This window comes from Podarcis erhardii (assembly GCF_964252035.2).
Source record: "Podarcis erhardii genome assembly, chromosome: 7".
NCBI classification, from domain to species: domain Eukaryota; kingdom Metazoa; phylum Chordata; class Lepidosauria; order Squamata; family Lacertidae; genus Podarcis; species Podarcis erhardii.
Window position 1 is genome coordinate 63,835,880 of NC_138511.1, and position 22,774 is coordinate 63,858,653.

General features: G+C 41.1%; 1 protein-coding gene across 2 annotated transcripts in view; it reads left to right on the top strand.

The window, feature by feature from the left end:
• Positions 1 to 22,774, top strand: part of COL8A2 (collagen type VIII alpha 2 chain) — a 163,100-nt gene that overhangs the window by 82,072 nt on the left and 58,254 nt on the right. The window contains exon 1 of one of the 2 annotated variants that reach the window (XM_081871683.1): positions 19,588 to 19,713. The exons of the other annotated variant lie outside the window; for it this stretch is intronic. The gene's annotated coding sequence lies outside the window, so the exon portion shown is untranslated. Of the gene's footprint in view, positions 1 to 19,587; positions 19,714 to 22,774 lie in introns of those variants that run through there. 2 annotated transcript variants of the gene reach the window in all.

The following is a 22,774-nucleotide window of genomic DNA, read 5'->3' on the forward strand; positions in this document are numbered from 1 at the left end:
ATCTCTGACCACTGGTCCTGCTAGCTAGGGATCATGGGAGTTGTAGGCCAAAAACATCTTGAAGTTCAAGGTTGAGGAAGCCTGGCTTATACCAAGAACAAACTTAGTTGGTCTCTTAGGTGCTACTGGACAATTTTATATATATATTTCAACTGTGTCAGAACAATATGGCTACCTACCTGAATCTGGGGTTGTAAAAGTTAGGGTGTCTGTTTTGCCACACATCCACCTCCCCTGCTTTTTAGTTTTAAGATTAGATGACATTGCCCCCTGATTTCACCCAGAGCAAAAATTCATGATGCAGTCAGGGGTCCTGGCATGGGTGAAGCATTTTCAGAATTTTGAAGGAAGCAAAAATTTTGGCAAGTCTAGTTCTTGGTGGGATTCAGCATATCCTTAACTTGATATTATCCCCCAGAGATAATATGAGTGCAGGCTGTTGGTCCAGCTGTGCTGCTGTGGCTATTTGCCTTTCACTAGTGCTGTATATCTCTTGCCAACCTAGCAGTTCGAAAGCACGTCAAAGTGCAAGTAGATAAATAGGTACTGCTCCAGCAGGAAGGTAAACGGCGTTTCCGTGCGCTGCTCTGGTTTGCCAGAAGCGGCTTAGTCATGCTGGCCACATGACCTGGAAGCTGTACGTCGGCTCCCTCGGCCAATAAAGCGAGATGAGGGCTGCAAACCCCATAGTCGGTCACGACTGGACCTAATGGTCAGGGGTCCCTTTACCTTTACTAGTGCTGCATATGCTCTGAGTGGCAAAGAAACCCCTACATGAATTTAGGTGAATTCTGTTTATGGCCTGGAGAAATATCCCAAGCCTTGTCAAAAGAAGAGAAAACAAGTTTTGCTGTGACTTTGAAGCAGCGGCGAGGGCTGGGCTGGTGCGGCTGCAGCAGGCTTCCTGTGCACACGGCCCAGGTAGCAGTAACATACACTCCACCTCTGCTCAGTGGTGCTGACTTCTGACTTATGGGTTCAAACTGTAAAACACAGTGTACTTTAGCAAAATATCTTCCATTACCTGAAATGCAATCTTTAGCGCTTAATTAGAAATGCATACAATCTTTCAGAGAAGTGTTACCTTTTAACTCCTTGTATGAAGTAGGAACTGCATCAAAGAAAAGGAAAGACGTATCCAACCTCTGCTTGATTAATTCTCAAAAATTTCTCAAAGCCTCATTCACTTGCCAGAGAGACTGTCAGTTGCACTGCTGCTCCATCAGATGACATCAACACTCCTTCCTGTTCTGAAAGAATATCCCAGAGATAGGCACCCTTGGGTTCCCTTTCCACTACACCACTGATGGGAAGCAATGCTGTGGTACCTGTTACAGCAAGAGGAAAAAGAAATATTGTAGTACTTTAAAGACAATAAATTTGTTACTCTTTAAAATGCCACAGTATTTATTTTAATTCTGGAAAGATAATAGTTTTCAGATCTGCTTGTTCCTCTGCTTAAATGCCCGTTAGGGAATATATATATATATATATAGAGAGAGAGAGAGAGAGAGAGAATGAATAAAGGATTGCAGCCATAGCAAAAGATAAAATAATGTAATCAAACCAACAATAGGAAAAAACCACAGATTGCTAATGAAGGATAACTTTAATAGCTCTTGCAGATGAATTACTCAGTGCTAGTAGCGATAATGGATCTCAAATAACTAGAGATGAGTAATTCATCTGTAAGCTCCTTTATCAGCAGGAACTGAAATGTGTAATGGAATGCACTTTGCTGGGCAGCATCCAGCAGCTTATATAGGTGACCAACGTAGACTGTATTATTTGCTTTATTGGGATGCATTGCCATTTCTTGTGGTCACGATTTTTGGTATGAACTTTGCCTGCTGATTACCCATACAAAGCTATTCTGGGTTTTACTTCTTTATTTTCAAGCCAGAGCTTTTTGTATGCTGCATTTTTGAGGGGCAGCAGAATCCAGCATTGGGTGTAGAATTCTTAAGAATCTCAGCTTTGTTTTGTTTTCTTCTCTGTGTGTGTTTCTAGTCCTATGGCAGCAAAGATATCCTGGAAAGGGTACAGGCAGTGCCTACTAAAATAGAAGTCAGAAGAGTGGACGAATAAGACCTTCCAGTGATTGGGGTGGGGCTTCATTGCCTTGAATAACTTCTTGACCCTCCCCATGACAAGCACAACCAGAATAAATTATACAGATTTTTCTCAATTTGTATAATTTATACAGCTGGCAAAATCCATATTTTTCTTGGTGCAGAATTTTAATATATATATTTAAGAACAGAGCGCACACAATTTTAGTATATGTGCTGCCGAAGCGAGCACTGAGAACAGAGCGCACACAGACCTGCCTTTTAGACTGTCCATGAAGCATAGCACTGTTCCTTTCAATGCAGCAATGGTTATCTGAACCCCACCATCACTGTGGAAGCCAGATGGTATAAAGGTCTAAGGACAGAGCATGGGGCCATTCCCGTTGCATAGGGTTTATGGACTGATTGATGCAATGCTTCATTTATTTGACAGCACAAGTGGGAAAAAGTGGGGGCTCCTGTATTCATGGGTATGTGTGGATGGCGACTCCAAACTAGCAGTGAAGCCAAAGCTATCCAGCACATGGCTCGGAAGACATTTTGCCATTGTCCAAGGCTCTAAGTATAAATAAACTTTTTCTTCCTATTTCCTCCCCCTCTAAAGAGCAAAGTTGGAGTTGCTTTAAGCAGACAGATGGCTCACAGATGCCATTATTGATGGCCTTGCATTATTAACCACAACCTATGCAGCTTGCAAACTCTAAAGGGATGGTGGTAGTGGGGGAGGTCTTTATAGCTTTGCCCAGATAATAAAACCAGTTGATAGTAATGAATGCATTTATATTGTAGAGCCATGGAGGGAGGGAATATGCTGGAGCAAGTTGTGCTTAGCAACTACCAAGAACATGAAAGTCAGTCTGTAAAGAAATTAAAACCATTCCAGTGTCTCCTGTTCACCCACGCTTACTCACCACTACAGTGAAAACCATTTCCTCTTAATGTATGACCTGACATGCACTAGAAACACATGGGGAAGAAACAGCGCAAACATTCTCCTCTGCTGTAACATAAAAGAAGCTAGCTGCTTTTCAGAATACAATATTGCAGTGATATCACCAGATAGTATGTTAGCTAGGCACACACACACAACTTTATTTTTTAGGAGCAGGGGTGATTGGAACAATCCTGAAGCAAACTTTGGAAGGAAAATTCTCACTAAAATTCTCAAAAATTGAATTTATGCAATATATAGCTTGTTTTTCTGCCTTCCAAAGTAGTTTTATTTCTATTTGTCTTAAGTAGTGGAAAATCCTTTCCTTTCCACTAGGAGTTCTCTGTCTACAATATTTGGTCCAAGTATTGGTTTAAGCTATGTCCTTAACCACTTAAAAGAAAACTGAGCATGGAAATTCCCAACAGAAATAGAACTGTCAATAACTTCTTTTGCGTTTTCCATAGTACAAAATTGCATTTTTTTCAAACAGAATTTTCATAGTCTTTCTGACCCCACTGTTTTCAGTTTCCCCACCCAAGGATAAAACATGCATGTGATGAAATGGGATTTTAGTCTACAAAAGCCAATGCCATAATAAAGTTGTTAGTCCCTAACATGCCATATGTCCTTGTTGTTTGTCACTATTATGACAATCAAGCACAATTAAAGATATTATCTGTTCATAACCTTTGTGTAGTTCTTATGGAACTATAATAATCAAAGCTAAAGACTGAACTAAACACTCCTCTCACTCTCCCACTCCCCTTCCATCTTCCTCTCTCTTTATACTAGAAGGCAATGAAGCTGAATGTTAGAAGATTCAGGACAGACAAAAGGAAGTATTTCTTCACATATAGTTGGAATTAGTTACTAGAAGATGTAGGGATGGCCAGCAACTTTGATATCCTTAAAAGGGGAATAAACAAATTCATGGAGGACTGTTACTCAGTTGTTACTAGTCCTTATGGTTATGTGCTACATCCCCCTGCCAGAAGCAGTGTGTATACCAATTGTTGGGACCTACAAATGGGGTGACTCAAGGTTGTTGTACTCAGGTTCGTGGGTATCTGCTTTGCCACTGTGAAAACAGGACTAGATGGATCTTTGGCCTGATCCAGCAGGGTTCATGCATTCATCCTTTGTAGTCAGTCTCTGGGTTGTACTATGCTAAGTGCTACTCAGAGTAGACCCATTAAAATTAATGGACTCAAGTTAATAATGTTTCTTAATGTCCTTGGATTTACTCTTAGTAGGTCTAGCATTGGCTGCAACCTGCTGTCTCTGCCTCCCATGGAAACTGACTGGCTAGCTGACTTATGAGAAAACTTGCTAAGAAGGAAAGTATTGTGATGGGGGGAACAGAAGTTGTTTGTTCTTCTAAAGCTCCTCTAAGAGTGTTTTCACATAGGAGGTTTCAGTTGGCTTTCCCTAAATTAGTACATAACGTGAATGTATAACCTACATGGGTGGGAACTTTTATTTCACTTTCTTGATTCTATCCAGCCTTAACATGGTTCACACAAAGCACAAATAGCATGAGGCATGCTCCTAAGTGCTTTTAAGTGTCTTGCGTGGAAATAGCAAAAAAAGAACCAGCTCTCAAATGCTTGTGGTTTTGAAGGAATATATAATGTTCATTCCTACAAGATTGGTCATGGGTTACTCATATTGTTTGGAATTGCTGGTCAGGAGTCATATGGCAACTTGATCTGAAGAAGATTGTTGCATGCCCCATCTAACAGAAATTATCAGTTCTGTGGGCGAAGATTATGGCATTCGGTTGTTTTGTATGCTGCCTAGTGCAATGTTGACTTAAAATAAAATGAATTGTATGCTGCAGAGCTGCAGCATAGCAACTTAAGGGCCAAGGCAGATGCAGTGGCCCTAGAACCATCTATCTCAGGTCACTGCAGAATCCCTATAAGCAGGGTGAGGGCTCAGGTGTTTAAAAGCACAATATGGACAACAGAGGGGAGGGGCTATGACAGCGAAACCCTTTCTTTGTCTATGTTTGAAAGCTGTTTTTCTTCAGTGGGGCTCCATGAGGAGAAACAATATCCACTGGAAGAAAATTTGCTTTTTAATTACTATTTTTTTAAAAAAAAGTTTCAGTGAGAAAAGTATAAGACTTCCCTCTTAGAGGACTGGCTCTAACGTTAGGCGGAATGAGACAGTTGCCTTAGGCAGCAGTTTTGGGTATCACTAGGGTGGCCATGTGTCATAAGACAGTCCTCTATTTGAAGGCTGCCCTGTCCAGGTCTGGTTTAAAGAAAAGGAACTATAAAAAGTGTGAGCAGGAGCTTTGAAGTTGCTCATCAACAGTTTGTCTTCTTTTTTTGGAAATGCATAACTTGCTCCATTAGGTGTGCTGGCCTACATTCCTCTCCCCATTTTATCCTCACCCTGTGATGTAGTTTCAGCTGAGAGTTGAACCCATCAAGCTTCATAATTGAGTGGGGATTTGAATACAGGTCTCCGCAGCCCCAGTCTGACATTCTAACCACTTTTCTGCACTGACCTTACATCTCAGGACTGCTGTAGCAATTATTAGTATGTGGAGTGTTTTGCACATTTTGAGCTAGGCCGTGTAAATGTTAAGTTGTTGTCATTACTAGCAAAGCATCCATAATTACAGTGGCAGGTGTATGGAAGGGGTGGTGGTCTCCACTGCAGCAACATGGGATAGGTATAATGTGTCTGCCTTAGTTTGGTTGTGGAAGATAAAGCTGGACTAACTAGAGTCAACGGTGATATGTGGATTTTATCCAAATCTCAAAGTGTATGCTAGCCTTCACCAACCTGGTGTCCTCCCGCTGTTTTGCGGACTACAACTCCCATCAGATCCAGACAGCTGGGGGCACTAGGTTGATGGGGGCTGGTTTAGGCTGTACTCCCCCCCCCCTAGGAAGGAATGTAATTGTTTGCTCTGTCCCACAGAACCAGGTGTTTTCATAACCGTCTTCCGAAAGGTACGCTGTAGCAGGTTAAACACAGAAGTATGGAATGTAACCTCCATCTGTCTCACACACTGTGGTTACACCTTGAATGCCACAGTAACTCCAACTCAGCTAACCCGTGGGGTGTTTTCCTAGGTGGCTTTCAGCCAAATAAAACCTTGTTTTGAGATATTTCTAACTCCTTTTTAATCTGAGCCCTTGTGGCTGAGGTCCAATCCAACCCAGCATTTTGTTCCGCTTCTTCCTTGCTATTGTAGCTCCTCCGTTTTCAGTCTGGAATCTGCAAACAGTTTAGCTGCACGTCCCAAGCATAATGTTTGAAAGAATGTGTCCTTAACACCCACTCCAAAAACATTGTCCCTGGCCCAGAAACACAGACAGTGCATCCTAATGAGGTCCGGGGATAAACACAATTATGTTTATTTATAAAATATACTGTATCAAAGAGTGCTGGAAAATGCACCTGGAAGAGACAGAAGGGAGGCCAAACCACAACTGTCCAGCCATTCCTTGACTGAAACCATTGTGCTGCTCTTGTTGCTTCAACTTGTGGGTTTGGAACAGGCTAGGAAAACAGTCCTTAGCATGCAAGTCTTCGTTGCATTGTCACCTGCGGCTGCGAACAAAACTTGTATGTTTTGTCTATCTCTGCTAACTTTCAGATCTTACCCTGCTGTTAAAGCTCCACCAAATTCAAGAATGTTTTCCACATTTGTCACTGCACCTAGTATTAATAACTTAAAATTGGAACCTTGGAACAAAATAATATAGGATTTTCCTCTTTATAATATAGATTGTGAGTTGGAAGTTGGTGGCACTCTAGGATTTTCCTCTTTATAATATAGATTGTGAGTTGGAAGTTGGTGGCACTCTAGGATTTTCCTCTATAATATAGATTGTGAGTTGGAAGTTGGTGGTGCTCTAGGATTTTCCTCTTTATAATATAGACTGTGAGTTGGAAGTTGGTGGCACTCTAGGATTTTCCTCTTTATAATATAGATTGTGAGTTGGAAGTTGGTGGCACTCTAGGATTTTCCTCTTTATAATATAGATTGTGAGTTGGAAGTTGGTGGCACTCTAGGATTTTCCTCTTTATAATATAGACTGTGAGTTGGAAGTTGGTGGCACTCTGTTGCAGTGGTAACGCTCCTACCTAGAAGGCCTGGTTCGGAGAATAACGTTGGGGGGTTGTATATCTGTCCCATTGCAGTTGTACTGTGGGATGCTGCAAGGCACTGTTTTATTCCCAGCGCTGTTCTCTATCTATGTGAAGGCACTGGAAGCAGTCATTAGTAGATTCTGGATATTTCTTTGTTATATCGGAATCAAGAGAGAAGCTGTGAACGTCTTGAAACAGTGCCAGAATGCAGTACAGTGGTACCTCGGGTTACATACGCTTCAGGTTACATACGCTTCAGGTTACAGACTCCGCTAACCTAGAAATATTACCTCGGGTTAAGAACTTTGCTTCAGGATAAGAACAGAAATCGTGCAGCAGCGGCAGCAGGAGGCCCCATTAGCTAAAGTGGTGCTTCAGGTTAAGAACAGTTTCAGGTTAAGAACAGACCTCCAGAACGAATTAAGTTCTTAACCAGAGGTACCACTGTAGTGGGCTGGATGAGGACCAACAAACTGAATCCTGGTAGGATCCTTTAAACAGAGAACTGTTAACTTTTGTAGCTCATTTGGTTAGAGTGTGGTGCTGATAACGCCAAGGTCGCAGGTTTAATCCCCAAATGGGCCTTCTTCATATTCCTGCATTGCAGGGGGTTGGACTAGATGTACCTTGGGGTCCCTTCCAACTCTACAACTCTATGATTCTATTATTATTTTCTGACAGCCCTTGAAATAAATGACTGTCCACTGCAAAGTAGGCCACTATGCAATGAAAGGCGGCAGAAAAATATTGTAATAAATTAACCAGGCAGCAATTACATTCCACAGATAAACTCAAGTTTCTGTCTCTTCCACAATCAGGCAAGCGAGGGTCTGTAGCTTAGTGGTATCCCTGACATCTCCAGGTAGGCTTGGAAAACATTCCTGCCTGGAATTCTGAAGAGCAGCTGCCAGTCAGTGTAGGCATGACTGAACTATATAAATGGACCAATGATATAAGGCATGTTCCTATTTTCCAAGGTCCCTACACTCTGTAGCCTCCTAAAGCAGAGCTGTCCCCTTCTCTGTTTTCCTACAAATGGAAGAAATGATGCTGTTAGCTAAAATGACCTTGTTTCATTTTAAAAAAATAAAAATCATTTTGGCCCATTGGCTGATTAAGACCAGGATCCAAGTGACAGCGTCAATCCATGCTCTTATAGCATGCCTTTCAGACCCAAACCCCAAGGTCTGAGACGCTGAGCCGGCCAAGGGAGATGTACTGAATTGTTGTGGTTAGTAAATAGGCCTGCTGTCGGCAGACTGCACTGTGCATTGCCATAAATAGCTGAGTTTGCAATGCCACCTCTAGCAAGCTGGGTGTAAGCCAGGGGCTAGGATCCCATTGGGGAAAGCTCAGGCAACAGAGTCCAGGAGAGACAATTGTAAATGGCCTACACTTCAGTATTCCCGAGTGTTGTGGTTAATTGATTTTTAAAAAGTATATATATTCAGGTCAGACGTGCTTCAATCCCATTGAAGTCAGTGGGACTTACTTCCAAGTAATAGTGTTTTCAGTCTGTAAGTTTTCCAATGTGTTGCTGTATAATGCCCAACTTCCTACTTTATGTGTAATTTCCGATGGCTATCTGTCTTTGCATATGTGCCAGTGATCTCCTCTTTGCTGGGGACAGTCAAGATTTTCTTGTACCTCTTCCTGGCAAATGACTGTCTGTCTCCATTATGGCTTTGGATGATTTCATAGGTAGGGGTGCATTTCAAAATGTAATGAAGAGTCATACTGCCTCCAGCAGTAGAGATGGAGCACGTTTGTCCTGGACACACCCCAGTAGTATCAGGCAGCAGAGTCAGGTAGCTGCTAATGGTCCAACATTGCTCTCTTGCTTCTGCCCCTCTCCTCAACTACAACCCCACTTCCTCCATCAGCAATGCGGCCATCACCTCTTCCCTCTCCTCCTTCCCAGCGGTGTGTGCGAAGGTCCCTCTTCTGCACCCAAAGCAAAGTCTTATATAGGATAGAGGGATTAGGTGGCAAGTGATTGCTGGGGCTGCCTGACGCCCAGGGCAATCTGTAGGTTGTGGGTTCACAGGCTTGCCAGGTGAGATGCCATGCATAAGGCCCATACAATACAGAAGCCAGCCCCGATTTGACATGTAGAGGTGGAAGAGGGCAAAAGACCACAGTAATTTCTAAGTGTGAATTAAACTCAAGACTTCTTGAAATTGTTAGTATTTCAGGACTGAATTCAAAGTGTTATTATAAGTTGGATATTTTTTTAATCCAAATTTTAAAGTGACTTGGGAGACGGTTGTGCTGTTGTGGAGAATACATTGTGCAAACATTTTAAATGGTCAAATGTTAGAGAGTGTTTGCCCAGTTGCTGAACCCTGGTTGTCCCTGCTGCTCTGCCAATATGTTTTGGAGAAACTGGGCACCACATACCACTTTTCAAAGAATGACACTCGGGGTATGTATGCATTTTCTTTAAGCTTAATAAGAAAATAGAATCCTCAATGTCCACATGGACTGATTAAATTTATATGCTGCCTCCCCAATAATGCAGAATTGGCTTCACATTTTATGCTATATAATTATACATAATTCCAGGAAACATAATAAAATTAGAAAATATCATAAAGCCCACCGTGCATCATAAAAATGACCCTTTCTATAACCACAAATGAAATTAATCAACACATGGCCTAAAGAAAGAGATATGGTTAAAATAATGCATTGGGTTCAGAAGTCTCAGCTTCCAGTAGCAGACCACCCAAACAGTGTGGATATGGCCAAAATCTGCCCCACCCATTTTAAGAAGCTGATGGACGAGCAACCCTCATTGCTGCATATCACACGGTATCCACCTCCAGGTTCATTATATTAAATAGCATCGGGGTGTTTGTGTGTGTGTGTGTGTGTGTGATACAGAACGGGACTATGATATAGGAGAATGGGTTTTAACCCTTCATACCTGCTGTAAGGGGCAACTATAGCAGCTTTTTGAAATCAAAAGTTCCATTTGTCCTTAAACTTAAAAGATACTTTGTTTTCCTTATGGTTAATATCTAGCTCAGTGTAGGAATGGTCCGTTTGTTTGAATCTCCCTAATGAAATAACAATTCTCTCCGCAACAACATCTTATAATGGCCCACAGTTTTTAAGCGATTTTAAATTGCTATTGTTTTAAATTGTTGGCTTTTAATTGTTTCCTGCCCTAGAAACCCTTTTACAGTTGAATAGCAGGAGAGAAATCCCTGCACATAAAATACAATAAATGGACCTTGAAGCAGCCCGGGGGGCAGGGGGGGGAGGGCTGGTGGACAGAGCAGCAGAGCCACAACCGCCGCCCTGCACCAGCCAGTGGGGCCATTTCCAGGTTGGGGCCTCTCTCAGAGGTGTACAGAAGCTTTGGATTCTGCAATTCCTTTGCACCCAGCATGGTTCCTGTTGGAATGGAGAACCCTCAGAACCTTTGCATTATCATTACAGTATAATCAGTTTCTTACGCCTGAAAGTGTTGTTTCTCTAAGTGACTTCTCATTTGATCTTGATGTGCAACTGGTATGCTTTGAAACCTCAGTAAAATTGCTAGAAGACTAAATTGGTTTGATTTACAGCTTTGATTTTGTTCAGATCGCTATTCGTCAATGCTAGCGTGGACAATGCACCACTTGTGAAGTAAAATGAGGTGATAGCCCAAACAAGGTAGAGATTACTAGGCCTGGAGTTCTGGAATAGGTAACAGATGAGCCCATGCCCATGGATAAATGGATAAACCCCACAGATAAATTAGTGGTCTTGCCACTGGGAAAGAAAATACAAGTTGTCTCAGCAGTGTCTTGGAACAGCTAGAAGGGCTTTATAGTCTGGACTAGTTTGTCAAACCCGATGACCTGAGTGTTGCATCTGGCCAATTAAAAGGCCAACACATTTTTATGCAACTGTTAGCTTTTTCTAGGCACTAAGGTAGGCTTCCTCAAACTCTGCCCTCCAGATGTTTTGAGACTACAACCATCATCCCTGACCACTGGTCCTGCTAGCTAGGGATCATGGGAGTTGTAGGCCAAAACATCTGGAGGGCTGAGTTTGAGGAAGCCTGCACTTAAGGTTTCAAGCTGTCGGAACTGCTTTATGGGGGAAATCCCTGATTCTCCAAGAAGCCTGTGGTCCAGTCATAGGAATCCGGTGCCAGAGATGTCTTCTCAGGGAAGTGGAGATGTGGGCTCTGGTGTCAGCGGAGTCACATGAGAAAGACCAAGGAATGAATCCATTTTCTTGGGGTTTCTGCCACAGAAGGACTGTGCACTTGAGGATTCCTGTTTTGGAGCATGGCATGCTCTGTTCCACCCTACTCCAATTTAGGGCCTACTCAATTCACTCTACTGTGTTTTAGGGCCCTATACTGACTACTGCTGATGGGAACATTGATGGTGGTAGCTTCTCAACCACCTTTCCTTTCAGGAGGCACAGCAGAAGGCTCTGCAGCAGATGGACCCCTCCGCCTAATCCTAATACCCTCCAATGTTATTGGGTGAATTGGATGGAATGGTAGAAGATTATAAAAAATATACAAAAATTCCAATCAAATGAATGTATGATTAAGGTATGACTTTTGCACAACTGCCCAAACTAAAGTCATGGTGAAATATATATGGAATGCAAACGTCCATAAAACATCACAAGTTTTAAAAATAGAAGTTACAGATAGGTAGCCGTGTTGGTCTGCCATGGTCAAAACAAAATAAAAAAATTCCTTCCAGTAGCACCTTAAAGACCAACTGAGTTAGTTCTAGGTATGAGCTTTCGTGTGCATGCACACTTCTTCAGATACACTGAAACAGAAGTCACCGGACCTTTCTATATAGTGAGAAGGTGGGGAGGGGTATTACTCAGAAGGGTGAGTAATATCCAATGTCTTTGTTCAAACCAGGTCTCTCCAACTTTGCTGCCACATACACCCGGACAACACCATTACTGGCCCCAACAACATCACACATACCATCTCGGGACTATTTAATTGCTCATCGTCTAACATTGTGTATGCCATAAAATGCCAATAGTGTCCTTCAGCTCTCTATATTGGACAAACAGGCCAGACCTTACGCCAAAGAATAAACGGACATAAATCCGACATCAGGAACCACAAGACAGAAAAACCAGTAGGAGAACACTTCAATCTCCCAGGACATTCTATACAAGATCTCAAAGTAGCTGTTCTATTACAAAGGAATTTCAGAAATAGACTGGAAAGAGAAGCTGCTGAATTGCAACTTATCACCAAACTTAAAACTATGGAGAGACCTGGTTTGAACAAAGACATTGGATTCTTATCTCATTATACATGACAAAGCCATTTTTCACCTTCTCACCCCTTGCTTTTTCCTGTTAGACCTATTGCAGTCGTTAAGAGTCGTCAACAGGCTCATCGCAGCTATCTGCCAATCACCCATTCCCACCACCCTTCTGAGTAATACCCCTCCCCACCTTCTCACTATATAGAAAGGTCCGGTGACTTCTGTTTCAGTGTATCTGAAGAAGTGTGCATGCACACGAAAGCTCATACCTAGAACTAACTCAGTTGGTCTTTAAGGTGCTACTGGAAGGAATTTTTTTATTTTGTTTTAAAAATAGAAGGTCAGTGTAAATGTTTATAATTGTTTTACGGTTGTCTAGTTTTTATTGTATAGCAGCTTTCTTCCTTGTGCGTGTTTTTAGCCAGCAGCTAATTACAAAAATACAGTTGTTTTTATTTTACAAAAGCAAGAAACTTGTTTTATAATTCATCTCCTGCAAGGAACTCAAGGTGGCACAAGTTCTTCTCCCCCTTCCCATCTTATCTTCATAACAACCCTATGAGGTAGGTTTAGACTGAGAGATAGTGAACTAACAGAAGGTCACTCAGTGGGCTGCATAGCAGAGTGGGGATTTGAACCTTGGTCTCTCTTGTCCTAGTCTGATACTCTAACAACTATGCTTCGCTACCTCTTACAGATATCTAAGCCACTGGCATCATCGCATGCTGTGGCATCAAGTTCTATTTGTTAAGCTCTTTCACACAATCTGTAATTTTCTCACAGTTAGAGCATACTCTGTTTTGGGCCCAATCTATTCAGGGCTTTGCAGACTGAAACTAGTCCCTCTAACCATTTAGCCTCCCTTTCTCTTCCACTGCCACATCAAGAACAAGCACCTACAGCTGGCTGGAGCAGCTTTAGCAGGATCAATTATCTTCTCCTAATGTGGAAAGTGAGTTTGACATTCAAGGAAGCTTAGCGTCAGGCCAGCCTTTGATTTTTCTCCTTCTCATGGTCAATTAACCTTTTGGAGCAATACCAGGCAACATTTGCTGCCTTGAATTCCACCCTTTTGCTAGAGACCTGGCAAGCTATTAACTCAGACCAGCAGCAGCCATGGAGATGCATTGGGGAAACCTCAGCACTGAACAACACAGGCATCAGGTTTAACATTTATCCACTGTAGAGAGGGGAATCCCATTCTCTTTCCCACTGTCTTGCTCTTTGCAATGCAACCATCGGATCCACTGTCAATGAAGCCTGCCACCTAGTGGTTTAATGTTTGGTGGGGGGGTGGATCCCTTATTTAATCTTTGTTTGGTTGCAAAGTGAAACTTGGGAATTTATAACTTTTTTTTCAGATCAAACAAATTGCAGTTAATTTGTAATATTTGGCAATCAGTCTGTCCAAACCTGTCGCTTTTATCCTTTTATATATTTTTATAACACTTCTGTTGGCTTTTCCACATGCATTTTATCTTAAGGGGTGGACTTAGGTATCGATTGATTTTGATCTGAACATTTTTAATTGGGTTTTCAGCTAAGCACAAGTTATTTCCTCAATTAGTAAAGAAATACTTCTTTTCCAGGAAAAGTGCTAGTTTACAAAGAAAACATATGTAACACTTACCAAGAAAGCATTCAAGTGATAGAGCTTCGTCTCTTCTGGTTGGGTTATTTAGCCCACAGATGGGGAATATCCTAGAGAAAAACAGGTAACACTTTCGCCATGATCTCAACAGGAAGCTAAGTTTGTGAACTCTTACAGACTGCTTCGTTCCCAACAGATCTGGCCTTCAGGGACTGGAAATGCTAAACTAGTTTTCCTGTACCTTAGAATAATCAGAAATTGCCGTTCATTCCCAAAACTTGAAATATCATTTTACGAGACATTATACTTTCTTTTAAAAAGCTACTTTGAGCTTGAAGTTCAAAGCTAGAATTTCTTTCCTCCTTCTCATAATGAGCTCCTACTGCCCCCCCCAATTTTTTTCTTTTTTTTGTAGCATAGTTTTTGTTCTTTTCCCTCTTTAAACTGTTTTAACATGGTTGCATTAATATATATATTTGTTATGTTAGAAAGCATATGACATGCAACAATAACTTAAAATAAAAAATAAAACAGCAATAAATGATCAGATGCCAAAAGAAGAAGAAGAAAAGTTTTCTATAGCAAAATGGTTTCATCTCAAAATATTTATTTGTTCTGCTTTGTATGTTGGTCCGTGATTTGGGTCTAATTTGGGTTCAATTTCCAGACAAGATCTTGCACCTGGGAAAAGAGGGTTGGTAGAGAATCTCCTGTGCCTATAGGAGATCCTGGGTTTAATATTTGGCATCTTGTCTCCAGGTAAGGCTGAGAAAGAACATGTCTGAAACTCTGTCAGCAAAAACACTGCACAGAGACCTATTAAAAGAGTGAGTCCAGCCTCACCGTTACCTCTTCTAGGATTTGTATCTCACAGGAGGGAGGTATTGCTTCAGTGAGCAGGTGCTATTTCCCCCTGGGGTACCTGCTTGCTCACTTTCCCTTTCTGATCTGTGTTCTCTTCTTCCTCTGTGGACTTTGAGAATTCCTCATTCTCTCCAATGCTGTCTGTCTCACTTTACTATTCTTCAGTCACATCTCTCTTTCTTCCCTTCTCCCTTGGTTCTTGGCCAGTAGTTCATTATCTCCATTCTTATACTTGCTCTTCAAAATATACATAGCAATAAAACTAAAGTTTATTAATTTATTAGATACTAAAGTCTGTCAGTATCTCGTGGAAGGGATTCTTCTGTTGTGCAATTAAAGTGGTTTAAAGAACTCTGTCACCCTAGCTAAACAAATCCACTTTAAAAAGAAAATGTACAGGAAAATGTAATGGAAAGTATAGATGGAAGGAATAATTGATGGGAAGTTGTGTAAACAACCTACAAGTAAATCAGGATGAATGGTTATTGCCATATGACTGCTTCACAAACAAATCAGAATGAAAGTTCAGCAAAGTTATAGTCCAACTTCCATATAAGATTTGTGCAACCAAGTAAAAATGAATGCTCCGTAAATCTAGAGGGGCCCTCATAATTCTCCTACTTACTCAAATTTCAGGCTTATTCTTTCTCCCACTTTCTGTTTCAGGCTTTCTGCCTCAGTCATACCTTGCATCCTCATTTTGTAAGCATCTCTCTTAAGTGTTTGCTTTTTTTCTAGACTGGCTTCTTCATCCCACTCCTGTTTTTCCCCACATGGGCTTTTGCTGAAGATTTATTGGACAAGGTTTCTTCTATCCACTCTTCACTCTTACCTTCTCCTCCTCAACATTGCATCATCATTCCCCTTTTTGTTTTCTCTTATTCATTCCTCCCCAGAATCTTCATTCCAGAGCATTGGTCTTCAGGTAGTGGGTCTGGACACACTACCAGGTCATGATGGCCCGATCAACATTTGGTCTCAAGAGCAGCACTACTACCATACAGATATATAGATATATAGATATAGATATAGATATAGATATAGATATTAAAAAATAAGAAATTAATGTTTGGGTTAAAGGTGTGTCCCAGGTCTGAAATGGTTGAAGCCCATTGCTCTAATGGTGCCAAGTGAAATCTGTTACCCTATCTGTCCTCCCACTGGAACCGTTCTCTTCCTGACACCATTTCCTCCATAAGTGAATCCTAAAACATCTCCTTCCATTGGTTTCCACCCTGAATACCCCACTTTCTCTTTTCTCCCTAGTGTAGCTTTGTTTTGATTTAGACAGGGATGGCCCTACCTTTAGGCAGAGTGAGACAGCTACCTTAGGCACCAGGTATAGGGGGTGAGAGTAAAGAGTTAGATGCCACAGAGCCTGTCCTAAGACATTGTGTTGCACTCAGGTACAGTGCAGGGTCCTGAAAGTTTCTGTACGTGGAATGGGAGGAGGCAACACCTTGTCATCTCATGTAGCAAAATGTCCAACCCCGGATTTAGACTTACAAGTCTGCATCACTTTTATTTTTGTGTACAGTTACTACTGATTTTGTGGCACTTCATAAATAACAAATAAAAACCTGCTGCAACAAACTCATTAGTAAAAGCTTCTCATGTTGAATAAGTATTATCATCCCCCAACCCCAAGATCCTTGTGTTGTTACTTAAAAGTTTGTAGATTTGGTCTCAGGCAGAATTCCCTGGGGAGAGCCCCCAAAACTTACATGCTCCTTGTGCTAAATACCTGCCTTAAAATTCACTCTTTACTACTGGTACTAGAAGTGATGGTGCAGATGGGGATGCATGAATGCATCTCTGACATCTTTCTTGGCTTGGTGCAGCCACATTCTCGAACCCACCATGTAAAAGTCAAACTCCACTGATGCCTTCACACTTAGCAAGTCTTATAAAAATGAACTGCCCTCAGAGGAGGAAGGAGAGCCACCTTCCCTTGCTTGCAGGCATGCAGGCTTCTAACCTGAAACAGCTGTTTACCAAAAAGAATGGACCACCTAACAGAGTTGAATTAAAAAGCCAAACCTCAGCAATTAAAATGAGGGCTTGCCAAGGATGGGCAAATCACTCTTAACACTGTTCCACGAGAGTTTCCTATGTGTTCAGCCACAACTCTGAACGAGGCGGCCCCTTTTTTCATTAATCTGTCAAGTATATATGCATACAAAAAAATTGCATTTAACTCCATGTATCTTGTGCATTGTTTAATAGGTATTTCCCCCCCCCTGCATATTTTGATCAATTATATTTTTAAAATATATTTTTATTAGGTTTTACATAACAAATTTAAATTCAAACATTAAACACCAACATTGTCATTTAAGATTCCCCAAATCCTTTGACTCTCCCCCTCCCTTCCATGGTTACCATTATCAATCTTTTTTCAACTGCTTCCCTTATTTTCTCTATTTTTTTTTTAATCAATTTTTACCATAGTTGTGGGGTTTTTTTGTACATTACAAGCATTACTCAAATCCTGCCAAAGTTTTTAGTTGTTTACAGTGTTCTCTTAAATACATTATAAATTTTTCTCATTCCTTATTAAAGTTCTTCTCTTCCTGGCTTTGATTTTCCCAGTCAATTTCGCCATTTTGGCGTAGTCCATCATCTTCATCAGCCATTTCTCTCTGGTCGGTACTTTGTCTTCTTTCCATCTCTGGGCCATTAGTATTGACGCTGCTGTTGTTGCATACATAAATGGTCGATTCTGCTCCTCTCTGCACCTAAAATGCCTCGTAAAAAAGCCTCTGGTTTTTTCAGAAACATTATTTTGAACATTTTTTTTTTACTCATTGTAAATCATTTCCCAGAATGCTTTTGTAATCTTACACAGTAAAATGTGCCTTCTTTCTCCTTTGAAGCAGTTCTATACATCTTTGCTAATTTTACAGGTGTTAAGTACCACTGAGTCATCATTTTCATGCAATTCTCCTTCAGCTCATAGCATGCTGCAAATTTATTTTGATCAATTCTTTTAGCTGTGAATTGCATCAGAATATTATGGAAGTGTAGTGGATAACTGAGCTGCAGTCCACACGTTAACCTGAGTTGAGTGAAGATCAGGTCAATGTGTATCAGAGTTCACAAGGCCAGAATTCCTCAAGCATCTCCAGAGATCATCTTGGCCTGTTTTGGCAATGCTGTTTAGTGGACCTGTCAAAGACTTTTGGATTTCAACCAAGGAACCTCATGGCCTCAGGCTGCCCTTTTTTCTTTCCTTTTTACTGTTTTAGGAGTTATCCTCATGTTTTTATGTATTTTGTTAAGTTGTCTTGAATACTAGCTATGACAGAAATAACATAAGAAAAGCCCTACTGATAGCACAACATCCTTTTTCACAATGGCAAGCTAGAGCAATTGGGGAAATACCTTGATTGTTGTTTCTTTTTAGTTTAATAACCTCCTAGAAATGTAAATTAGCCTCTTGTGGGATTCGATGAAAGCAACGCTGAGAGGGAGTTGTGTCAAAATCTCTTCTGGGTTAACGAAAATAAGGGAGGCCGTTTGTAAGCAACTGTTGTTTAGTATTGGGGTCTTAGAGAGGGAACACAAATGAACTGGCAGTGCTAAAATATACCACAAATTAACGGGTAAGAGAAGTGAACTGGCTGTTGTAGATTTTCTTGCAATTCAAAACAACAATAAAGCTCTAGGCTGTTTGCTAGATCTTTATGCAAGAAACAAGCTAGGAACCAAGTCGCACAATTTCAGAGTATCAGTGGGGAGTTACGTTACAAGTCTGAGGACACTTGTCAAGCGTTTGCTGATTTTTATAGTAATCTTTATTCAACTGATCACCCTGAACCTAACAAAACACAGCTCTATCTGGAGCACGCTGGGTTGCCTACTTTAAGCAAGACTCATATAAATTTAGTAAACAAAGCTTTAACCAGTTGAATAAATTGGGTTGCAGTAGAGCTATGTACACACTATACCACTATCAGGGCTTTTTCATTTCTGTTTGCCTTGAAAGAATATACCCTTGGGTTAAGAAATCTCTTTCTTGATCCTCACTTAAAGTATGGGAATTCTGGGTTTAGAAACTAATTCATGATAGTTTTCCTTTACTCCCATTCATAGACCAGCCATAGGTTTGTGATCCATCTAAATATAGTCACTATAAGGGGTAGGAGGGAAAATGTTTATACTCTGTCCAGATCACGTTCTGCAGAGGACAACCCTTCACCTTCCAACAGTTGGAAGACCTATTGGCATCTGTACAAATGGCTTCAAAAGCTGTATGGGCCTTCACCATTACTTACCGTATTTTTCCATGTATTAGATGCCCCCATTTATAAGAGGCACCCTATTTTGGGAGACTAAAATTTAAGAAAATGGGGGGAGATGGCACAGCTTGTAAAAACTGTGTCATAGTTTCTATAGCAAAATGGTTCTGTTCACTTTTTTTAAAAAAAGAGGTATGTTATCCCAATACTCAGATTTTCTTTATTTAGATATCATCTCACTGACTCTCTCCAAGGTTTTAACAACTTTGCAAATCTGCTGTTGTAATTGATCTTACAAGTATGGCATTTACAAATGAATTATTTCCAAAGTGTGTAATGGGGACCCTCAATTAATTTATGTATTCCCCCCAAGTGATCTTTAGAATGGTTTGATTGTTTTATATTGGTTTGTTTACTTTAATATAGTTTTTAATATATTTTAATATATTGTTTATTTTAGTACAGTGGAATCTTGGTTCTCGAGACGTGGCTTCCAATTGGCTTCAGGAGCTTCCTGCACTCAAGCAGAAGCTGCGTCGGACATTTGGCTTCTGAAAAACGTTTGCAAACCAGAACACTTACTACCTGGTTTGCAGCGTTCGGGGGCTGATTTGGTTGACAGCTAAGCTTTTCAGGAACCAAGGTACTACTGTATTGTCTGCAATATTATTTTAACATAAAATGACTTATGGGCAGCCCACAAGCAGGGCCTGAACACCACAGGTGCTGTGTTCTGAAGCCACTCTGTTCTCCCATCCCATCAGAATTCCTTCCTTTCTCTTTATTTCCTTCTTATTTTTCCTGGCTTTCAAAAGTTTTCCCCTCCTCTTTGTATGTAGTTTCGGAGCAATTGGAAGGGACACTTTTTTATTTGATGAAAAAGAATGTTTGGTTTAAAAAAAAAAATGTTTCCTGGATGTATGGCTTCAGGAAAAAAAGTTTTTCCACATCGGTCTGAGAACAAATTGGTAGGCTTGCCTCATATGTGTGTGTATATAAAACACTAAACCCATAAAAGAATTGCTTTCAGTTGCTTTCCAGAGCAGTAGCTGTATTGATTTGTTGTACCTTTTTAAAAAAATTCTTTGTATATTCTTTTGAAAGTTACCTGTGAAAGGCTTTACGGGCACAAGTAGTGCCCATGGTTGCCGGGTTGGCATCCCTGTGCTGTGGTCTGCAATATCAAACCTTGCAGCTGCCAAATATTCTGCATTGGCCAGGCCTGGTATACCATACTTTTTTAAAAAAAAATGCAAGTGCCATACAGCTCTTGTATCTACATACTCATCACCTGGGCCATCCTAGAGTGAGGTAGCTGGTAGGTGGGGGGTAGCAGTGACAACATACATGACTTAGGTCCAAGCTATCTGGAAGACTGTATTTCCTCACACAAACCTACCTGGGGTTTGAGATTTGGGGGAGAGGCCCTACTCTCGGTCCTGCCATCCTCGCAGGTACGCTTGGGGGGGGGGACGTGGGAGAGGGCCTTTTTGGTGGCTACTCCCAGACCTTGGAATTCCCTCTCTAGAGAAGCTAGGCTGGCTCTCTTGTTGTTCTTCCACTGGTAGGTGGAGACTTCTTTGTTCAAACAAGCTTTGGGGGATTGATTGCTTTTAATTAAAGGGCCGGTGCCGTGCTGTTTTAATTGTAATTATTGATATGTTTTAAACAGATTTTGTGCATATATAGTTTTAATTCTGTCCACGTTCAGTTGTATTTTAATAACTGGTTTTTCTATGTTTTTCACAGTTCTTGTTTTTATATGTAAGCTGCCTTGAGTCCCATTGGAGAGAAAGGCAGGGAATGGTGATGATGGTACATATTGGAAAACAGAGCTGTATGTTCCATGTAGCCCAGCTTGTTGCCCCCACAGGGAGAGGAGAATACTGTCCTATTGCCAGTAATGAAGTAAGATTCAGCTGCCATGTGGCCAAAATTGGGATGAGGAAATCAGTCTTGCCCGTTGCCTCGTCTATGGCCATACTACCCTGAATGAGCAATCTTGCCCTTTGCCTCAGGCAGCAAAGTGTCTTGAACCAACCCAGCTTGTTAGATTCCTGCTCCACCTCTTGTATCTTATGAATTAGGCTCATGCCATAATATGGCTGCTTGAGCCCTTGAAACTTCACAAATGGCTGGGGTGTGGTCTGTGTGTGTTGATTGATTTTAGTTTTCAGAACTGAATGGTGCTTGCTTTTATACCCATGTTTGCAATGAATGATGCTTTTTCTTATTACTTTCAAAAGACCTTTCCTTTTGTGATGCTAAGAAAATAATAATGTTTTGTAGCATGACACAGCTCTATGAGGCAAAAGTGCCCGTAGGGAAAGGGAAAGGAGAGCTGGAAACAGTGGAGAAAGTGAGTGATGGGGGGTGCAGTAACAAAGAATCTCTACAGGAAAAAAATGTCTTCATAACAGGAAACGTCTCATAAAATACCTGCGGTTTGGCATGTATTGTTTGGCTGGCCAAAATATGCACCTGGCAGCTTTACCCTCCTATTAATGCTTCAGTCTGTCTGGTATTTCAATGGATCTCAAAATTACAGTGGTTGGGGGAGGTGGCAGCAAACAGGAAGAAAGGTTTGTAGGTCTCTGAAAGCAAAAAACAAAACAAAAAAAAAACATCCTGAAGAGGGAGGTGAAAAATAATAAGCGTAATGGTAATGATGTTTACAAGATGGAATGGTGAAGGTATTTTGATCTAGGAAATGGCCTTTTGCAAGTTTCATCGAGGGGAGTGGCAACAACCTGGGGTGGGTGGGTGTGTATTTGAGTCTGAAAAGTAGCTTGTTTACATGAACTTTTTGACACCAGGTTCGTGTACTTGCCAAGATTCCCGTTCTGAGCAAAAGCCTGCCAGTTTAACATGGAGCTCATTTCTCTGCTGGTTTGAAATTGGATTTATTGACTCCACATTTGCTTTGCCCCAGTTTCATCCAAAGTGCTACAAAACATTTGGCCCCACATTGTGTTTTCCCCCAAACAATTATATAAAAAAACTCCTTTGCCAGAACTCATCTGTATAAATCAAAGCAGTGTACAGTGACCTCAGCTCCTCACCAAGCTAAGTGGTTTTAAATATATTTATCCACGTAAACAAACCACAAACAAGATGTAAAGTTCATAAGAGATAAAAGAGAAAACAATTGTTCGTCAAAAACACCAAACGTCATCAAGAGCAAGAAATATTTCTTAAAGTGGCAATCCAAAGAAGATTTACTAAAACTGCTTAGAGATTATTGGGACTCACTTCCCAATAAACAAAGATTGTGCTGTAAGATGAGAAACCAACTGCAGGCATTTTTAAAAAATTAGCCCCCCCCCCCAACTTTAAATTAAAATGGTTTGCTGCAGTAATAAAGCAAAGCAGTCTGAAAATCTCTTGTAATGGTGAACAGCCTCAGTGGGAGCAACAACCAAGAGTGCCATTCTCCTCTCCAAGAAACTCGGTACCAAGTGATGATAACTGAAGAGAGCAGTCACTAATCTTCCGGTGGAGTAGCACCATTTGTGTGCATTGGCAACTCTTCATGGAAGCTACTGAGCACTTCAGCTTGTATGAAATTAACACTGAAAAGCCTGCATAAGGAGTCACCTTATGAAATTACAAGTTCACACAAGTGAAACCTCCACATAACTGCTAGCTGGAGGCTCTGAACACTAATGGGTGGTTGCACAGGGCCTCCAGTTAGCAACTGTAAG